The sequence below is a fragment of the Bactrocera tryoni genome, unplaced genomic scaffold (genome assembly GCF_016617805.1).
Source record: "Bactrocera tryoni isolate S06 unplaced genomic scaffold, CSIRO_BtryS06_freeze2 scaffold_25, whole genome shotgun sequence".
NCBI classification, from domain to species: Eukaryota; Metazoa; Arthropoda; class Insecta; order Diptera; family Tephritidae; genus Bactrocera; species Bactrocera tryoni.
The window spans coordinates 27,413,343-27,422,559 of NW_024395977.1; positions in this window are offsets into that span (position 1 = coordinate 27,413,343).

Here is a 9,217-nt window from a genome sequence, read left to right on the forward strand (position 1 = left end):
TAATATTGTTTAATGCCCTGTAGTCGACAACAAGCCTCCATTGTATAATGAATGTATAATGAATACATTAGGCGTGTTTTATTTTATAATTATGTTGGCTTGTCATAAGCTATCATAGCTTGTATATTGAACTAGAGGCATTGCCAGTTCATCGCATTTTTCATTCACAATAGCTATGACTTTTCCAATAAAAGTAGTTGGCAATAACGTTCATTTTGACAGATGAAAATGTAAACAAACCAAAGTTACGAAATTTTGTGTTTTGTTTACGTTAAAATTAAGACAAATATGAATATTTGTTATAATTTTTTTGTATTAATATCATCAAATGAATAAAATAAGTATATTTAATTAATTTAAGATCCCGTTTACAATGAAGAATTCAATCTAACCTTTTCTCCACATCAGACATTTTGAAACAAATTGAATAGCAGCTGACTGTTCCCGCCCGCATTGCCAACACAATTTCTCTAGAAAACTCGTAACGCCGACTCATCAGATGTTGTCATCGTCTATGCTTCTGCACCGTAAGTAGGACGGGAATAATGGGAGACTTATGCCCGGTTTCACAGTCCATACTTAAGTTGTGCCTAAATAAAATCTTAGCTAAGTATTGTTGCAAACTGAGTGGTCGTTTGCGTTTCACAGTCAATGCTCAATTTCTATAAAATTTTATTATGATATATGGCAACGTTATGGGCAACATATGTTTTAAAAATGTCATTCATAAAAATATGTTTGAAATATTTAAATTATAACAGACAATACATAAATTTGCGAGGAAAATTATATCAAAAATTGATGAAAACAACAAAAGAACCCCAAATTTCATCACTAGCGAGTCGGAGCACCTATGGGAACTGAAGGAAAAGTATAAGCTGTTATTGAGTGCAAACGAACGGACACTTGCCCTACGCTACGAAAGATGTCGCTGAAAATTCAAAGCAAATTCAAAACAAAAATCAGCTGTTATTTAAGCACTGCTTAAGTCTCCCCTTTTCAGTACTTAAGCATTACATAAGTATGAACTGTAAAACAATATTTTCCTGTTTTATCTTAAGTACAACATAAGTATGAACTGTGAAACCGGGCATTATTGATTTAGGTTTTGGATCGTCGAGAGAGGACTTTACTTCTCAATTGCTTCAGTTCAAAGTAGCACCGATTGGCAGGAGTTATTGACATTGTTTTCGCTGTTAATGCAAAATATTGTTAATGCTGGATCCAAGAAATATCTACGACTTCGAAATTATGACTCTCAACTGTGACGTCATTCGTTAGTTGACTGTCGACACGGATAGACGTGCGAGTTATAATTAATGTATAAATCAAACACAATTTTATATTTTACCAATATATACATATATATATACTAGCTGACCCGGCGAACTTCGCACCGCCTAATTATTGGAGGCATATTTAGTAAGTCACAAACACACGACACAATACTTTTTTAATTTTATTGAAATTTGCTGCTTTTAAATTTTTAGGAATATTAAAGAATTATAGTATAGATGCACAGCAAAGAGACGTTAACATTTCAAGTGACATTTTACCATAGACAATTTTTTTTGAGTGAATACTGACAAATATTTACACTATAACTATCAAACTACATCTGTCGTTTTTTTTTTTTTTTGACGATGGCCATGGTTAGGAAAAGAAGAAGAACTACATCTGTCATCGAGAAAATAAAGAATTCAAACAACTATAATATAGTTATAGTGAAGCTATATATCCCTCAACTCCTTAAAATGCATTGTCCGTTTTGTAAAAAGTGGATGGAACGGCAGAAAAAAAAATAATAACTGTCCAGATTGCATTAAATTATTATTTAGATGCGACGAATGCTACAACATAATCGCTGTTACCTTCAGATTTTGTACCAAGTGTGGTAAGAATGTAGAACGAATAATACGCGTGAACAGGGCAAAAGTACAAAAAAATATATTAAAGCAGAAGCTGCTATCTAAATCAAAACACGTTTCTACAATGCCATCTTCATCATCTGAGGAGACATTCTGTGAATTAAATTTATCGGCCGAAGACACACAGGACATTCAAGTTATTGAAGACAGCCAAAAGCCCAACATCAAGAATGCTCTGGTAGATATTGATGTTATTGAAGACAGCCAGCAGCTCAACACTGATAATGTTCTGATCGAATCAGATTTGTCCGAGTCGCCTAGTACTTCCACCATATTATCATGTCCTGGCGAGCCAAGTGGTTCCCAGATAGATGGAGCCAAGTTGATGGAAATAAAGAGTTACTAATACACGTTGACATTCAAATGCACATATTATATACATATTAAGTCATTTATTTATATTTATACACTTCATATACAGGTAGGTAGGTAGGTAGGAGTGCCGCCCTATCGGGCTCAATTAACACTTGATGTGCCATTTTGATGCACTGTTCGTAGAACCTCCTGTATCTGCTATTACGTTTCACATTCTCTTTCAAACCATTTTGAGGTTTTGATGAAACTACTTATGTCCGATATGCTTTTAGTGGAAATCCATTCAAGGTTTGGTGCTAGATGGATTCCAAGTGTTTTGTGTCGGATCTGTGCTAGAGCTGGGCATTCGCAGAGAAAGTGGAAGATTGTTTCCTTGTTCCCTGCTACTCCGCAGCCACGGCAGATGTCGTTGTAGGGCATACCCATTTTGGATGTGTGTTCCCCAAATGGCCAGTGCCCTGTTGTGGTAGCTGTTACTCTGTAAATACTTTTTCTTGACCTATTTAGTAAGTCGTTGGTTCTTTTCCTGTCATATGTTGGCCATAATTGTTTAGTTATGACGCATTTTGTGATGTTTTTCCACCTGTTATTTGCAATTTGTTGAAATTGTCTATTGATCTCTCCTTTGATTGATCCTAGCGAACTTGGTATTATCTCCGCCTCGGATTAGTTGAGGAAAGCTCCTGCCTTTGCCAACTCGTCTGCATTTCCCTTACCAAAAATGTTCCTGTGGCCGGGAACCCAGATCAAGTTTAGTTGGAGCTTGTATTTTATTGCTCTCTTGCAGTTGTGTACTTTGCTGGAGTTTGTCATGGGTGAAGACAAGGCCAGGAGCGCCGCCTGGCTATCCGTAAATATAGTTGCTTTGTTTATATTCCCGTGGTTTTCTAATAGAGCTTCGCAGGCTTTTTCTATGCCTAGTACTTCTGCTTGGAAGATGCTAGCCGAGTTCGGTAGACGTATAGAGAGAGATATGCCAAGATCAGAGGAGAATACCCCCGTGCCTACTCCACAGTCCATTTTGGACCCGTCGGTATAGACTGAGATGGTATCCTCCTCTTCTATTGAACCTCTTCTCTATTCTCGTCTAGATGGTATCCTTACCTGGAAGTGTCTATTGAAATCCTGCTTTGGGAGAATGTAGTCTGATTTATTAATGGTGAGCTTGTTTAGGATTACACTATGTCCATAGTTCTGCTGGTTCAAACCTCCCAATTCTTTTATTCTTGTCGCCGCAATAGCTGCTATTTTTTGAATAAAAATGTCTATTGGTAGTTGATGCAGGATCACGTTGAGCGCATCAGTCGGACATGACCTGATTGCCCCAGTAACACCCGCACATGCTGCTCTTTGTATACCATTTAATTTTTTGATGTTGTATTGTTTGTTTAGCGCTGGCCACCATACCAGAGCTCCATATGTAAGTATAGGTCTTATGACCGCCGTATACATCCGCATGACTATACTTGGTTTGAGGCCCCAATTCTTGTTGACGATTCTCTTACAAGTATAGTAAGCCATGTATGCTTTGTTTATTCTTTTTTCTATATTTATTTTCCGGGACAATTTGGTGTCAATCTCCACCCCCAAGTATTTAGCTGTGGGGGATAGAATGAGTGTTGTCCCGTTTAGTACCGGAAGTTGAAATTGAGGTATTTTGATTCTGCAGTTCTGTTTTGTTCGGGTTAACTCCTAGTCCATTGTTTTTAGCCCATAGGTTTAACCTTCGTGCTCTTTCCATAATCTCGCTGACTGTTGAAGGAAACATGCCTGATACCAACAACACTATATCGTCTGCATACGCCACTGCTTTCACTCCTCCACCGTTTAGTTGGAGGAGTATTTCGTTCAGCGCTACAACCCATAGGAGCGGAGAGACGACCCCACCTTGAGGCGTCCCTCTACTCACATAGCCTGTTTGTGTTGCAGCGCCGTTTGAAGCTATAATCTTCCTATTCTCAAGCATCGATAGTATCCATCTGCACATAGTGTCATCTATGCCACCATGTGCCAGAGAGTTAATTATCGCATTTACTTCTATGTTATTGAAGGCGCCCTCTATGTCTAGAAAAGCAGCCATGGTGTATTGTTTGTGGTGTAGTGATTTTTCAATTACACTTATCACCTCGTGAAGGGCAGTTTCGGTTGATCGGCCCTTTATGTACGCATGTTGAGACTTCGATAACTTCTCCGCCATTATTGTTCTTACGTGTAGATCTATTAGTCTTTCCAGTACCGTCAGCATAAAGGAGGTAAGGCTTATAGGTCTAAAGTCCTTGGCATTTTCGTGTGTTCTTCTGCCGGGTTTTGGAAGGAACACAACTTTACTTCTTTCCAACTTCTTGGGATGTAGGATAATAGAATGCTAGCTTTGTATATATTTTCAAGTCTTTGAACCATTGGCTCTACCAGTTTTTGCAACATTATGAGCATAACCCCGTCAGGACCTGCCGCTTTAAATGGTGCAAAACTATTTATGGCATACTTGATTTTGCTTTTGTCTATTATTTGGCCTTGATAATCAGCTGCTTTCAACGGTGGTTCTGGTTGAACCCTCGTTGAAGGTGTTTGCTGACTCCCGGGGAAGTGTGTTGTAATTAGTACCTCCAGAGACTCTTTTGCCGAGGAGGTCCAATCACTTCCCTCCGTCCTAATGTAGGCAGTGTTAATATGATCTTTGGATAGCATTTTGCTCAGCCTAGCGGTTTCTCTGCAACTTTCTATCGATGTTCAGAAAGATCGCCAAGAGTCGTTTTTTGCTTTCCTGACTGCTTTTTTGTATCTTTTCATAATATCTTTATATGGCTGCCATATTTTGGTTCTAAAACTCTCATTGAAAGCTTTCCTTAGTTGTGTTCTCAAATTCTTGAGTTCACTGTTCCACCAAGGGGGAGACTTTCTCTTTTTCAAAACTGTTAGCGGAGTAGATTTATTGAAAGTTGTGGTTAAGATTTTTTCCAACTTCTCTACTTCTGAATCTAGTTCTTGAGGATTTCTGATATTCTTATTGCCTCCCTTTTCGAGGCATTTTGTTGCTATTCTGGTATATTTTTCCCAAGCTGTTCTTCTAGGGTTTCGGTATGTGAGAGGAGCACTGTACCTCCCGCGGATGCTGAAGAGTATCCAGGAGTGATCCGACATGGAAGGCTCATCGGATACACTCCAGTTATCCACAACGAGACTGTCTGTGTCTGTTGATAGCGTGAGGTCAAGCACTTCCTCCCACCCCGGAAACCTATCAGAGCTTGGAAAAATAAAAGTTGGCTTATCGCCCTTGTTGCATATGCTTAGATTACTATTTAGAATATACTGCAAGAGTGACTCACCTCTGGTGTTTATGCTGGAGCTACCCCATACGGTGTGCCTTGCGTTTGCATCACACCCTATTAGGACACCCTCTTTCCTATTCTGCTCTACTAGTCTGGTGAGCGGGGTCGGTGGTATGTCATCGTCATGGGCCAAGTAGGCCGAGACTAAGAAGAAGGGCTTTTCCTTCTGTTCCACCTTTACCACTATGATATTTGCTGTGCTGTAATTAGGACAAAGAAATGCATTTATACTTTTATTGATAAGAATGCATGCCCTAGGTTTACCTTTGTTCCGTGTGTAAAGCAGGTTATAGTTGCTGCTGTTTAGCCCTTTAATGGTGTCTTCTTTGACCCAGGGCTCCTGTATTAGGCTGATGTCGATGCTCCCCTCGTTCATAAGGGTTATCAGATTCGCTGTAGCACTCTTCGAGTGCTGCAGGTTTATCTGTACGCATCTAAGGTTGTTGTTGGGCATCTCGGGTTTCTTCGATGCCCACTTTCTTTAGCAACTGGCTGACGTCGTCGACCTCTTCCGTGTCGTCTTCGTCAGCCGCTTTGTCGCCTTGGAAGATTTTCAACCTGGCCTTGCGAATTCCGAAGCTGATTTTGTAGTCAGTCTTCTTGAGAGCCTCAATGGACTCTTCGCAAATGGCCACTAGTATTGGTCTGCTGGCTCTATTTGGTTTTTCTACCTTTATCAGCTGCCACTCATCTATACCAGGTATAGATTTGTTCTGCAGTTTGATACACCGCAGGAGTTTTTCGCCTGGCTCCTCTAGTGGGGGTAACCAAATGCGAGCACGAGGTCTCTTTGGAATGTCCCTGGTGGGTATAAGCCTCAATTGGAGGCCTACAAAGGCGTTGCTGATTTTAGCAACACTACCCGTCAAGAAATCCAGGGAGGCCTGGTCCGCGCACTTGATGACCCTGTAGCCCCTGAGGGTCTCAGAGGAGTCAAACTCCGGGTGAGGACCCGCTGGATTGTCGAGTACATAGCTTAGCACCATACTCGACAATCTGACGTCGATCTCCACCCATCTTTCCTGTACCGTGCTCGGTGAGGAGGAGTTCCCGTCTATGATGGCCACTTGCAGGCTATCTCTGGCTACATCGCAGAAATGCCTTGCCGCTGTTGCGCTGTTCTGTTCGCCTTCACTCCGCCTCGGTTTTTAGGCAGAGTTTCGGGTGTTTCTGTCGTAGAGCGATTCCTTTTTTGTGAAGTGCTCTCCTGTATGTTCTCTAATAGAGGTTCTGATTGCTTCCTTTTCAGGTAGCCTTCATATTCCTCCACTATTGCTTTAAGGCGCTTTGTTTCTGCCTCATCAACTGGGGTGCCGGCTGCCTGGTTTTTGGCTATCTTCCCTAGAATGAAGACTGCCCTCTGGTACCTTGTGTACAGTGCACTTTGGTTGGTGCTCATGGCAGTTTTGGAGGTGGACGCTTCCTCCCTTAGCTTGCTGTTATCACTGCTGTATCTGCCGGTATACTTAGGTTGGTATGTCCGGCAGTACCTTTACCCGTCTCCTGGCTGGAGGCGAGTAATTCTTCTTCGTCGGATTCCGTAATGGGAATCCTGTAATTCATGTCCTTAGTCGTCGCTGTTGTCGTCAAATTGGTTGTTGTAGTTGTTGTTGTTTTGTTGTTTTCGTTCATTTTTGGTCCCACGAGTAAGCCGCAAAGGGTTGGTCACTCTTCCGCAGAGCCGGTATGCGGAGAGAAGGCTTTTATACCTCCGATCTCGCCCGGGCATCGGTGGGGACCGTTCGCGATCAGCTATTTATTAACCCCCGCTGACCATTCAGCCCTCGGCACGGGTACCTCGACACCTTGGCTGAGGGTGGTGTTGGTGTGGGTATGCTCATACTTCCACAATAGGAGATGGGCGTAAAACCTAGGGTTTATTCATCCATTTCACTATTGTGGGAATTATGGGGTGTCCCTCTTACTTCGTAAGATTAGAGTGCGTCTCCTTTGGGATGCACACTTTACTCTTACTTAAGCCCCTTCGCCACGACTAGGCGACCAACTTCAAACAGGCTTCATATACAAAAATTTAAAATTTTCTTGGATGTGCTCGTTTCTGGACTGTGAACATGATAAACAAATCTTTGCTTAAATTAAATACAACACAGTTTTGATCATATACAGTTAATTAATATAGTGCATTCTGGTAGACAATATTTTTAGTTTTTTTTTGCGGTGCGTAAATAAATAAGGATGTTGGTTTTCCGACACGCGAACACGCAACGTATAATTGTCCATGTGCGAAACAGGGAAACTCTTAGTTTATTCCGCAAACTTGCAACGATTGGCCTTGCGATTTATTTATGGTCATCGCAAACGCCAGACGCACGGGAAATTGCAACCTCTTAAAATCAAATGGCAAATCCGTTGGAATCATAGGTATTCGTGGGATTAAGACATCCTCTCCTTTGTATTTTCCTTTGATTATTTTAGCTTCGATGATGTTATTCATGAGTTTCTTCACAACCAATCTCGTCCCATTGCAAAGTCGAGGTTGATTAATATTACGCAGCATGATGACAACCTCAGTATATACAGTAATAAACCTTTTCTTTGTTTACATACATATACTCACCTCTAGAAAATCTTAGGGTGTTGTGTTACACTTTTTTTGCTACTTTCATGGTAATCAGGGTGTTGTGTTAGCATTTAAACTACATATAAATTTTAAATTTTGATGACCGAGACTTTAAAAGATATTAAATAATGCAAGTGTTTACGTTATTTAAGTGATTATATTGAATTACTTTGCATATCTGTTCAATTTTATTGGGATATTAGTTGTTGTTTAATGTTAAATCAGTCGTTTTTTTTTTTGTGCAATTTTTAAACACGCTTCAAGTATTTCCAAATTTTTGTATGTAGTAGGATACAATCCTGGGTGGTAATTTGTCGTTTGACATATACAAATTGACAACTCGTTAGCCGTTATAGGAAAACATCAATTGGAAATTGAGTTTGAAAAGAAAGATATGTCGAAGTTTTTAATAAGAATACATATTAGTGTTAATAATAAAGTTTATATTAAAAATTGTAGAGCCTTTTTATTGCTGCGAAAATTCACAACCCGACGTTTTAAAATACTTTTATAAGAATTAGAACATATTTTTCTTTAAGAATTTTTAATAGGCAGGCAGCCAGCCCTCATTTTCGTCACATAAAATTTTTTGTGCATTTCACATAGGTAACTACCTCCCCTTTTAAAAGTTAGCTTCTGTATTTTAATATATTTAATAGAGTCGTAGGATTTTGGATGCATCTATTGTGAGAGCTTAGAAATCTTTATTAATTATTAAATTATTTTGTGCAATATTTTTATTTAAATTTTTATGTAAATTATTAATTATGTTTATTTTAAGTTGAAAAGGTAAAAATAGGCCTACCGGGGAACCGAACACCTAAAAAAAGTCCGTAACGCGCTTTATTGCAAACCTCTGGGGTGGTGTGGAAAATGCAAAACTTAAATATTGAAAAATAAATTATCAAAAATAGTGTACGGATGAGAATTAGAACGATGTATTAAAAATTCAGCTTCAAATGCCTAAATATCTTCTTTCTAAATTAAAATTAATGGTAATAATATTTCAAAAACTTACGAATACAAACCGTTTTATGTTTTCTGTCTGTCAATTGAAAACAAAT